Below are 13694 nucleotides of genomic sequence, written 5' to 3' on the forward strand. Positions count from 1 at the left end.
CAAAAAATTGCAGAGGAAGGAGTGTTCCTGAACTCATTCTACAAGGCCAGCCTCACCCTGATACCAAAACCAGGCAGAGACATGACAAAAAAGGAAAATTGATGAACATAGATGCAAAAATCCCCAACAAAATATTAGCAAACAGAATCTAACAATACATTAAAAGGATCATACACAACGATCAAGTACTAATTCAAAAGATACATGCACCCCAATATTCATTGCAGCATTATTTACAGTAACCAAGATATGGGAGCAACCTAAGATTCCACCAATAGATGAATGGATAAAGAAGATGTGGTATACATATAATGGAATGTTACTCAGCCATAAAAATGAATGAAATCTTGCCATTAGTGACAACTTGGATGAAGCTAGAGGGTATTATTCTAAGTGAGATAGTCAGGCAGGGGAAGATAAATATTGTATTATTTCACCCTATGTAGAATTTAAAAAATAATACAAATGAACACACATAACAAAACTGAAACACAGTTATCTGTACAGAGAACAAACAGGTTGTTGTCAGAGGGAGGGGCGTGGGTGGAGGAAAAATTTATATGAGGGAGATTAAGATGTGCAAATTTCCATTTGCAAAACAAATGACATGGTGAAACGTATAATGTGAGGAATATAGTCAATACATAGGTAATATCTTTGTATGGTGACATATCATAACTAGACTTCTTATGGTGGTCATTTTGAAATGTATAGAAATATCAAATCACTGTGTTGTCTAACATAACTAACATACTGCTGTATGTCATTTATACTTCAAAACCAACCAAAAAAACCACTCAAACTCATAGAAAAAGAGATCAGATTTGTGGTTACCAGAAGTGTGGGGCTAGTGGAGAGGGAACTGGATGAAGGTGGTCAAAAGGTGCAAACTTCCAATTGTAACATAAATTAGTACTAGGATTGTAATGTGCAACATGATAGATATAATTAATACTGCTTTATGCTATATATGAAAATTGTTAAGAGAGTAAATACTAGTGTTCTCATCACAAGGAAATTTTTTTCTATTTCTTTAATTTTGTATCTGTATGAGATGATAGATATTCACTAAACTTATTGTGATAATAATTTCATGATGAATGTAAGTCAATTTATTATGCTGTATACCTTAAATTTGTACGCTGCTGTATGTCAATTGTATCTCAATAAACCTGGAAGGAAAGAAATTAAGAAAAACACTTAAGCCTCTACATTTTCCCCTGAAAACTGGTTTGCTGTATCCTGAAGTATTTTGTACTTGGTTCTAGTGTTCATCATTTCTAAATGGTAAGATAGTGTTTTTTCTCTTTATTCTTTCTTTTCTTTTTTCTTTTCCTGCTTTGAACCAAGAGTTATCTGGAAATGAGGCATATCATTTAATGATTTTAAGACTGTACTGGGGTAAGTGGAGGGTATTTTTTAAAACAAACTTTTTATTTTAGAAGAGTTTTATATTTTCAGAAAGGTTGCAAGGATAATAATACAGAGGGTTCCAGTCAAACCTGCATCCAGTTCCCCCTATTGTTAACATCTTTTGTTAGTGTGACACATTGTCACAATTAAAGAAAAAACAAAGATACATAATTATTAACTAAGGTAATAGTTCATTCATATTTCTTTAGCCAGGAGCACTGTGAAGCTTCTCCAAATCGTTTCTGTCCTCAGATGCAAATGCCTAGAGGCAACTCCTGTTTGCTGTGGACCTAACCAAGGTGGGGAGAGACAGGGAAGGGTTGAGACCCTGGCTGCTCCTGATGAGACACCTTAATTGGTCCCTCTCACTTGCTCTTGACCACCTCGAGTGAGACCCATAACTAACTGGATGCTACGTTCATCTTTTGTAGCAGTCATCTTCCAGGCAGTGGTTTCCTCCAATAATATTTGTTTCTATTTTCCCTTTTTCATAGCTTCCTCTTTCTAGTTTACTGTGGCCTCTCCTTGTTTTTCAGTGAAGTTATGGGCATAATAACTTACTGGTATCATAGTTATTTCATAAATTAAGGGCAATTTAGCACCAAGTGTAGGAAGGATACAACATCAAAATATAGGACAAACTGGCTGTCATTCAGGGCAGGCAGTTAGGAACCCCTGGTCTGGTACACATGGGAGAGACTTAGTTCAGAGTGAGGATACAGCTGTAGAAGGTTCACATTTGGAAGCCTCCCACCCCCTTCCCATCCTCTTTCCCACTGGCCCTGACCTGACTTTCCTGGGAGGCAAAAATTCTGCCTTACTCTACTTCCTTGGATGTTAGCCTTTCCTCACAACATGATTACATCTCACTCAGATTTATGCTTGGGAGGGAAGAGATCTATTTGAACTTCAGCTTAGGCAGATGTTCTGGTATCTCTAAGCTTCTATTCTCACTGGGGGCAATATGTTCTTGTTGCTCCTTGAAGGATATTCAGGTCTTACATTTCTTCACTTTTCTTTTCTCATCTAAATGAGGAAGAAATTTAGCTTTTTTTTTCAGGTTGGATGTCTAGCCTTCCCAATATTCCCAGGACTGAGGAGGTTCCCAAGATGTGGGATTTTCAGTGCTAAAAACAGGAATGTGCTCAGCAGACAGGGACCAGTTGGTCACCTTACCCAGGAACTCCACAAGGTCCTGTGGCGGTGGCATAGCCTGCCCGGCCACCACCTGTCCCCATTCTCTTAGTTCAGCTCTCATTTTGTACCATCTCTCAGGATGAATCTCTACCCATATTTAGGGAAAGGCAAAAAGAGAGTAGTATATATGCACTAAATATTAAAAACTACTTTCATAATGTTCATTAGCTTTTTATTTCTGGAATGCTTGGGGATCACTGAAAATCCAAGGTGCTTCTGAAAGAGCCAAGTTGGATGAAGACACTAGATTATGTGTCCTGAGCTGAATACATGCCAACAGCTGCAACAGCAGTGACATCGGGAAGGTCAGACTTGCTCTGTTTCTTGGAGACTCTTCTGCTGCCTCTCCCTCTCCTTTCCTTCTAGAGCTTTCCCCCTTCTTCCTTACCATCTCTCCCTCTCCCTTTCTTCTTTTCTCGCTATTTTCTTCCATGTCTTCCCTCCCTCTTGGTTCTATTCTCTCTCTGCATTATTCTGAGGGTCAGCAGTGAAGAGAAATTCTCTGAGCAGATGTCCTTGTGGACTGTTACTAACATCTCTGAAGAATACGGAAGGCTCTTTTAGAGGAAAAGAGTCTCCATGGGCCATATCTTTTGAGCAAAGTAAATGAAAAAGTAATCAGCAGTGTTGTGTTCTGTGTGTTTCTGATTCTATTGAGGAAGGCTTTGGTATGCTCCCCTCAGGGTCTGCTCCAGAGCTGAGTGCCAGCCTGGCTGCTACCACATTCTCTTTTCCTCTTCTTTACCCTCCTTTCTCTCCTGTTTGGCTAGCAGTTACTCCCTTCAACACTAGAAACATAACCACACAGAGACCCAGGAATCTCTGTAGAGATGCTGGAATACAACTTTCAAACCTTATGGAGAACTGCTGCTGAGACTCAGCCTGTGTTCACCGATGCCAAATAGAAAGGTGAAGACAGAGTTTTGGGTGAAGTAGAAAAGAATAGCTTTATTGCTTTGCAGGCAAAGGGAAACAGAGCAGACTAATACCCTCAAAACTGTGTGTTCTGCCCTGGAGGGGGTAGTGAGGAGTCTTATAGTGTTCAAGAGCAGGGCGTGGTCAGCTCGTGGACATTCTTCTGATTGGTTGGTGGTGAGGTAATGGGGAGTCGGCATCGTCAACCTTCTGGTTCCAACTGGTCTGGGGTCTACATGCTTGTGGGCAGCAGACAGTTAACTTCTCCCACCTGGTGGGGGTTTAGTACCTGCAAAATAGCTCAAAAGACGTGGCTCAGAATATTCTCTATAGTCCTTGAGGAAGAACTAAAGGTCCTTGACTCTGTTTAATTGCTGAACTATTATTATTTTGTCTTGCTTGACTGATTTCCTTTCTTTCTGCATTTTCTCACTCCTCTGATTAAATTTATTATTTGACTAAAGCTTTTCTACAGACAAAAGGCAGGTGGACGACATGGGTGGTGGTCTACTCTGGGAAGGCCTCATAGGGTCCTGCTCGGTTACAGAAACATCTCTTTCTCTTTCATCTCTTTACCAAAACCTGCCCTCTGCCCAGTCTGGGTTGTCTAAATTTTCAAGACAAGGACATCACAGTAACAAAGCAGTCTCTACGTTATAGAAACACCCATCTTTAGAAAGGATTCAGAAGTATGTGGCACGTTATGGAGAGCATCTTTATTTATTACTGAGGAGAACTTGCTTTTATAAATTTTTGTTTGTGCTTCTAAATGTTTGCTTTTAATTTATTTCCTCCATCACCTTTCTTTCCCTGAGTGGAGTCACCACCTGAAACGTTGATGATATGGACGTTTCACCTCCATCCCCTCAGAGTTGGACTGATTTCGATGTTCTTTTCTTCCGTATATGGTCCAGTATTTGGTAGGCATTTTGAAGCTTGTGGTTTCTCTCTGAATTCTCCTCAGACTACAGGGCCCCGTCTCCCCACAACCCCTATTTCAATTCCCTCATGTGGCTGCCTTATTTCTTTTTAGATCAGCTTGGGGGTATGGGAGAGGTGCAATCTTTTTCAGAATTGTCTGAATACAGAAAAAAAAATAACTGAGCATGTTGTGGAATTCCTGAAATCTGCACTGAGGAGTAGACTTCTGGGTCTTTGATCGTGGATGAAAAAGAAGTACAAAACAGAACTGAAAGAGATTGTCACCAAAAGTAAAAAAAAAAAAAAAATCATCTTGGGAGAAGGCAGAAGAGATATATCGGGTTATGTCACTAGGTTTTTTAGCTTAGATGTGAGCCAGAATCCTAACCTAACTAAAAGTCTTCTTTAGACTGTCTGTTGTACAGTTTTGGGCTAAGTTATTTTGAGGATGCTTTATTATCTGAGTTGATTTCTCTATAAGCATTTAACTTTTGTCTTCATACCTTTGGGCACTGAAGACTTTCTTCATGATTCTCTAATTATCCACACACTGAGAGGGAATAAAAAGATGCTGTACACCTGCCTGCCCAGCCAAAAGCAGATGGCAATTCAAAAAGTGTGGTTAATTTAATGAATGGACTATTTGCAAGTTGTGGGCAGGGTGAAGGAAAACCCACAAAATAGAATGGAATAATCCAGTGTGGGTACTAGTAGGATGCTGTTATCACCCCAAGGGTGAGGAACAAATAGAGGAGTCATTACTAAGAATAATGAAAGCTGTAGCAGTAGGGCAGTTTGTCTGGGGAGCTGTGGCCTTTGGTAGAAGAACACAGCCACTGCCAATAAGGAAAAAAAGGAAATAAAAAACCTATTTCTCTCTTTCTGCTCTGACTTCTTATAAGTGTCTCCATTGGCAAAACTCAGCCAGATGTCAGCAGACAAGGGAACATCACTGATACTGTCCGCAGAAGTCAGCTTTCCAGGATACAGAGCATGGGGGAGGAGGGCAGACAGTGATTCAGAGACCAGTCACTACACAACCAACAAAAGACATTGGCAAAACCATCTTGTGCCTCATCAGAAGCTTTTTGTTAAACCTATATCATGAGGTTCACTTATAAAAGAGACATTTTGCTTAGGCTTAGAATTATATGTGATAAGTTGAACAATTCTCTACCTACTCTGGAGCATAGGAAAAAGTTCTTATTTTTTCACTTTAATGTGAAGAAGTTTCCAATATAAACCAATACAGGAGGGAGTGAATATGAGGTTAGAGAAATAAAACAGCAAATTCAGGGTCTTGTCAAGATGATATATTAGAGCTGGCTGCTTTCCCTCTGCTCCACAATAGCTCAGGAAAGTCTATTGAAGAAAGAGAGGACCATGGACATGGAACAAGCAGGGATCATGATAAGACTGAAGGCTGCCTTGAACTGGTGAAGTGTGTGTGTGTGTGTGTTGGGAGCTGTGGGTAGGTGAAGTCTGGAACACAGAATGGCCAGGGACAGCAGGAAGAAGGTAGAGTGGAGGAAAGCTCCATATTTTCTGCTTTTGACATCTTCCTTGCATTGCCCTGAAGAACTTTGCTTGTCCATTTACTGATGAAAGTGGTGGCAAAGACATGATGAAAACAGGTGTGAATTGACAAGCCACCCTCAAACATTTACTTCCTTTTTTTTTTCCTTTTTAGCTTCAGAATGCAAGTCTACCTTCTCCTTTCAAAGTTACTTCTTGGTAAGCATTTAAAAGGTAAACTTTAAGATTGCCTGGCAGGGAGACAGCAAGCATAAGGAATCAGCAAGGTTTCCATGGTGTCCTTCCTCTTTCTATAAGCACACAAGGCTGATGTAGACTGGGGCTTTTCTCATTCTATGTCATAATACATGTCACTAAACCAAGTACCTGATAGCTCCCCATAAACAGAAGCCCAGAAGCTAAACTATTTAGACCTCTACAAAGAAAGACAACATATTGAACAACATATTTAATCAGAAGCACAATTGTTTGAACAGGCTGGCAGAGGATTTAAAATAATGTATTTAAAGAGGTAAAGACATATTATAAGCATGTCCAGGAAAAAATATAAAGTAGATAATGTTTTTGGTATGAAAAATCTAAGAGGAGAAATAACACTATAATTAGGATAGATATTAAAATAGGTATAGCTAAAGAATGAGTTAATGAATTGGAAGATAACATTGAAAAGTATCTCAGAAAACAGCACAAAAAGAAGAAAATCATATAAAACATAAGAGAAATGCTAAAAATATGGAGGATTTAAATAATTATTCAACATCTGTATAAGTTTTGAAAGAATTTTTTAAAATGGAAAGTGGCAAAAAATTTTCAGAAATAAAGGTAAATGAAAATCATAAATTGGAAGAAATTAACAGACCCATTGGGGATATAATGAAAACCTATACCTAGACACATTATATTGAAATGCAAGGCTATCAAAGATAAAGAGAATGTCCTGAAACATTCCCAGAGAAGGAGAATATTGACTAAAAAAGCAAAAATTATATATCTATTAAACATTTCAACAAGAGCCCTGGATACAAGAAAAACGTTGTTTTTAAAGTACTGAAGGAATGAGGCTTCCCTGGTGGTGCAATGGTTGAGAATCCACCTGCCAATGCAGGGGACATGGGTTCGAGCCCTGGTCTGGGAAGATCCCACTTGCAGTGGAGCAACTAAGACCATGCGCCACAACTACTGAAGCCCACGTGTCTAGAGCCCATGCTCTGCAACAAGAGAAGCCACTGCGATGAGACTACCACGCACCTTAAAGAAGAGTAGCTCCTGCTCGCTGCAACTAGAGAAAGCCTGCACAGCAATGAAGACCCAACACAGCCAAAAATAAATATATTAAATTAATTAAAATAAATAAATAAAGTACTGAAGGAAAGAACTTTGATTTAGATCTTAACAGCAAGTCAAATTTTCACTTAAATCTGTGGGGATAATAAAAATATTCTTAAATGTGCCATACCTCAGGCTGTTTGCTGCTCTGAATACCACATTGAAAGCACTCTGGAAAGAAAAACTTGAATAAGAAGGAAACAGTCCAAATGATTCTGCAAGAGATTGGGCAGTAGAGATGATCAAATCACAGATAAATATGCATAAATAATGGTATAATGGCAAGGAGAAAAAGACAGAAATAGATACAGAATTGAATCTAGACATGATCAACATGAAAGCAGAGATCAAATGTCCATGAGATCATATTAGCATTTGTGTTAGAGAAGATAGATATTAAAAAGTTCAAATTTCTGTGGGGGTCCATAAACATAAGTGCAAACATTTAAGTGCAACCGCCATAAGAACAAAGAAACAGTGTGTAACCTTTTAGTTAGATTAAAAAAAAAATCTGTCCCTAAAAGATATAAGGACAAGTGCAGTAAGTGGAAAATGTGAAATGAGATATTAAAATTATTTACATGTCCTAATATAATAGTAATTCCAATAAATAACAATGGATTAAATGAATCAACTCAGAGTTAAAGATTTTTCTTATTAGCTTAAAAAAAACCAGGACCCCCCAAATATGTTGTCAATATGTTTGTCAAGACAAACGATAAAAAATGTTTAGAAAACTTGAAAATAAAAGAAGAGAAAGACTATCAGGATATAAGAAATGAAAAGAGAGCTAATGATAAATCGTTATTAGTAGAGGATGAGAAAACTAATCCTTTTGGTGGTGAAATATTTATAGTTTTAAATATTCTAGAAAAGAGTCATCCATGACCCAGGGCAGAAGACCTCAAAGTTTCTCACCACTCCCACTCCTGGGACTCGATTCTTCAAAGGCTTATATGTCTTATTAAAATGCATCTTGCTCGGCCTTTTACCAACACATTTCATACTTGATTTGTAAACCAAAATTTCTTCTTATAATGTGGTCCAATTAAATTTGATAATTTGTGTTCTTTCTCTTCAAAATACTTTAAAATAATATTCAAATAAGGCATATGAATTTAATAAGACATTTTGGACTTCTTTGCATTTCTTTTTGATTCTTCTAATTGACTTTGTCTCTCATATTCAGACATTAATATGATGCTATCCTAAAGTCTAATAACTTAGCTACTCTGCAAGTAGCTGGTCTTATTGACCTATTCATGGATTAATTCACTCAAACAATATCTGCTGAATATCTAAAATGTGTTAGGAAATATGCTAAGTGTAGGGATCACAACTGTGAAAGAAAGTCACTATTCCTGCTCTCATAGAGCTTACGGTTTAAAGAAGGAGAAAAACAAACACAGAAATCAACATAAAATTACACATTATGATAAAGCTAAAAGGGAAAAAGATGTGTGTGATGCATGTTATAGCACAGGGAATTGATTTATGTTGTGTGGGGAGTCTGGGGAGGTGATCATAAAAAGCTTCCTTGAGGAAATGGTACTTAAGTTGAATTCAGAAGGATGGGTAGAGTCTCCCCAGGTGAAGAAATGTAGAAGAAATGCATTTCTCACAGGTGAACCAGCATGAGAAAAGCCTCTGATGTGGGAAAGTGTTTGATTATTTTAAGAAACAGAAATAAAGTCAGAGATACTGGGTCCCAGGAAGTAAGAGTGATACTAAGCTAGTGGAAAACCTAGACCAAAGACAATTCAGAGGCATATAGCCCATGGCAAATACTTTGGATTCTACCCTAAATAAAATGGAAAACCATGGCATGATTATAAAAATGGGTGGAGACAGAGTCAGATGTATATTTTAAGGAGAACATTCTGGCTGTAGGAGATTATGGGAGTGCAAGAATGAAAGGAAAAAAATGAGTTAGGAAGATACTAAAGGTATCCAGTCAAAAGATTATGGTGGCTTGGATTAAGAATGAGTAGTGGGGATGGAGAAAAGTGGATAAATTGGACCATATTTTGGGGGAAGAGTTTACAAACATTGGGGATAGATTGGTTGTGGTTGATGAGGATTGGGAGGTGGTGGGAATGGTTTTGGGGATTCTAACATGAGCAACCAAGGGACTGAGATGGGAATCACTGTACCAGGTACAGGTTGGGGAAGGAGAAGACCAAAGATTCAGTTTGGTTCATGTTCAGTTTAAAATAGCTTTAAGATTGCCATGTGGATATATCCGTTGGATAGCTGGAATGTGTGAGACTGGATCTCTGGAAATTAGGCTTGGCTGGAGGCATCACTTTGAAAATATATCACTGGAGTATACATGATTCATAGAAACATAACCATAGATGGGATGCTTAAGAGAATTTAAAGTAACAACAGAACTAATTTCCATTTGGAACTCAAACATGTAGCCATTGGATAAAGAAGGAAGAGGTAGGAAAGAGACCTGAAGAAGGGACTAGAGAGAAAAGATGAAAACTTGGAAAACTGATTTTTCCTAAAGTCAAGAGAAGGAACTTTTCCAAAAGGGGAGGGGGTTAGCCTTGTGGTATGTTGCTGAGAGGTCAAGTAAAGATGGGGACTGAAAAGCTGTTCTTGGAATTTAGAGACATTGGTGACCATTAATAATGCATAGACCCACAATTTTATTATGATGCTGGATTCTGAGGGCTAGGAATTCAGATGGGGCACAGGGGGTCTGTTGGCCTCTGGTCCAGCTTGTCTGGGACTCTGCTGAAATGACTTGAGGCTGGGGGTGACTCCATGGCTGGAGTCTGGAATTGTCTGCAAGTCTGCACACTAACATATCTGTTGCTTGAACAGGGGGACTGGGATACTGGGTCAGCTAACGCCAGTGACCACACATGCCCTCTCCTTGTAGCTTGGCTTGGTTTCCTCACATTGTAGGTAAAGAGATATTTTACATGGTGACTCAGAGCTCCAAGTTCTATGTTTGCAGAAAGCAAGGCAGAAGCTGTACCTTTTCTGGCCTGGTCTTGCAAGTCACTACATTATGTTGGTTACAAATGAGTCACAAGCCTGCTCAGATTTCAAGGGAGAGGGCATGGGTCTCACCTCATTACTAGAGGGGTATCAATATTTGTGGACTTGTTTTAAGACCATTATTGGGACTTTAATAATGGTATTAGGTGAGAGGAGGACCCAGTCTAATGGAGGTTGCAAGGTGAGTAGGAAGAGAGAGATGCCACTTGAGCACAGATTAATTTTATAGTTAAAATAAAGAAAAACTTAACATTTATTGGAATCTGATATGAAGGAGATGCAGAGAATAGTAAAGGATTTCAGTATCCTTCAAAATTGGAACAGCTGATTTTAGTCTGCCTTTGGAAACTGACTGCACACTCAGGCTTTGAATCAAGCATCTTAAAATATCCCTCAAGCAGTTTTTAAGAAATTAAACTACAAACTCTTAGTATAGCAAGTAGAAATGACTACCACGTCCAATTGACAGATAGGGCATGGAAAGGGTAAATACTATTTCTGTGGCTTCTCTGTAGTCTCTGGCAGTGTCAAAAATAAAAGTGATGCTTGTGATTAGTCTGTGTGGTCCTTATATGTGAACAGATGTGTACATGAAAGACAAATCCCTCTCTCATAAAGAGTATTGATCTAACTTCTTCAACAACGTTGAGTTCCTTGTCTAACTTTAAATTCTGTTTCACTTTTATAAAAACCTTCAAAATTTGCATATACAAAATATACATTACACATGTATTTATATATCATTGAAACTCTGTGTTGACATAGCTATAAATATTCAGCTAACATCACATCTTGAAAAAATAAGCAGAAATCTTTAAAACTCAGCAGTTATTTTTTTATTCCTTTGTTTAGTTAAAGCTCCCAAAACTCCAATAAAGAAGCAGAAGTTTTTCTGTTTATTTGCCACAAAATTGATCACAAAATGAATTTAAACTACTGGCGACATTAGTTAAAATTTGGCTCTGGCCATTATTCACTAATTTGTTCTTTTATTCATTCACTCATTTGTTCATTTACTCAACAGTTGTAAGTTGCATGTTTACTTTTTTGTGTATCTTTTACTCCCTACTTTTTAAAAAGAAATTTTAAAATTTTAGAATAGCTTTAGATTTACAGAAAAATGACAAAAGTAATAGTCATATACTTCACATCCAGTTCCCCCACTGTTAACACCTTACTCTAGTAGCATTCATTTGTCACCACTAAGGAACAAATACTGAGGCATTGTTATTAACTAGAGTCTATACTTTGCTAGGATTTTTTAGCTTTACCTAACGTTTTTTTTTTTTTCTGTCCCAGGATATCACATTACTCTTAGTCATTATGTTCACTACAACATCTCTATTCTGGGACAGTTTTTTGGACTCTCTTTATTTTTGATGAAACTTTTTGAGGAACCCTTGTCAGGTATTTTGTGGAAAGTCCCTCACTTTGGATTTGTCTGATGTTTTTGTCATGACTAGACTGGAATAATGGGTTCTCAGGAGAGGAAGACCACAGATGGTAAAGTGCCATTCTTATCAACATGACTTATTATGATGAAATTAAGCTGGATCACCTGGCTGGGGTATTGTTTGTCAGGTTTCTCCTCTGTAAGGTTACTCTTTTATCCTCCTTTCCATACTCTCTTCTTTGGAAGGAAGTTATTACCTGCCACCTACACTTAAGGAGTGGGGAGTTATTCTTCAATGCCTTAAGAGTCAGTCTCTAATGAAATCTTTGTCCTCAGGAACCAAATGTTGACTCCGAAAATGAGATAATGTATATAAAGCACTTAGTGTGTGGCTATCACACAGTGGTGCTCAACACAAATTTATTTCTTCCATTTCCCAAGAAGCTTACCACATAATCAATAATCTACTTAGAGAGCTGGCCAACATGGCAGAGTAGGAAGACTCTGAGCTCACCTTCTCCTACGGACACACCAAAATTATAACTATTTACAGAGCAACTATCTATATGAATGACCTGAAGACAAGAAGAGAAGCTTTGTCCACAACTAAAGACAATAATAAAGAACCAAAGTGAGATGGGTAGGAAGGGTAGACACTTGGTATAGTCAGTATCCACACCCCAGGGTTGCAGCCCACAAACCGGAGAAATATCACAATCATACAGGTTCTCTCCAAGGAGTGAAGGCTCTAAGCCCCACATTGGGCTTCCCAGTCTGGGGTTCTGCACCAGGAAGTGGAGCCCCCAGAACATCTGGCTTTGAAAGCCAGAGAGACGTATGATCAGGAGAGCCAGAGATCAATAGGAAACAGAGACTCAGTTCTTAAAGGCATGCACAAAATCTCACATGTTCTGAGTTCCAGCACAGAGGCAGTAGTTTGAAAGGAGCCTGTTCAGACCCACTTGCTGATGTTGGAGAGCTTCCCAGAGAGGCAGGGGCCAATTGAGACTCCCCCTGGGGACAGAGATAGTGGTGGAAGCCATTCTTGAGAGCTCCTTCTACTGCAGTAACACAAGTGCAGGTGAGTATCATTTTGGATTCTGTCCTCTAGCCTATCAGTGTTGGAGACACAGCCCTGCCCAGCAATGGGCTAGCATTGACTCCAAGATCTCACCCGCCACCTCCACCCAAGCTGCACAAATAACCATGCAGGGACCCAGCCCTGAGCATCCACGTCCTGGAACATGAACACAGCTGTGCAGTGATCCATCCTCAAGTCCACCCCCACCACCTGAAGCATGCAGACAGACAGTCAGGGACCCACCACACCCACCAGTGGGATGGCAGCAGGTCTGCACCCCACACACTTGGGCTGCACAGCCAACCATGCAAGGGGTCTACCCCACCATCCAGCAGGCCCATAGCCACTGCACAAGGCATGGCCTTGTAGTTAACTGGGCTGGTGGTCAGACCCACCTACCACCCACCCACAACAGTTGGTCCTGCCCAATAGAAGGGTGCATGCAGCACACATTTGGGGCACCCTAGAGTATATACCTCTGGTGACTGAAGGACAGGCATGCTACTGGGCCCAAGAGAACATTTCCTCATAAGGCCACTTCTCCGGGATCAGGAAATGTAATCAACCTACCTAACACATATAGAAGTAAATGCAAATAATTGGGAAAAATGATAAGACAGAGGGACATGTTCCAAATGAAGAAGCAAGATAAAATTCAGAAAAATAACTAAATGACTGAGAGAAGCAATCTACTCAATAAATTCAAAGTAATGATCATAAAAGATGTTCATCAAAATTGGAAGAAAATGGATGAACACAGTGAGAATTTCAGCAGAGTTAGAAACTATAAAGAAGAACCATAGTTGAAGGATACAATAATTGAAATTAAAAATACACTAGAAGGAATCAACAGTAGATTAGGTGACACAAAACAATTTGGAAAAAAACGTAGTAGAA

Source organism: Mesoplodon densirostris, chromosome 5 (assembly GCF_025265405.1).
Source record: "Mesoplodon densirostris isolate mMesDen1 chromosome 5, mMesDen1 primary haplotype, whole genome shotgun sequence".
Classification (NCBI taxonomy): Eukaryota; Metazoa; Chordata; class Mammalia; order Artiodactyla; family Ziphiidae; genus Mesoplodon; species Mesoplodon densirostris.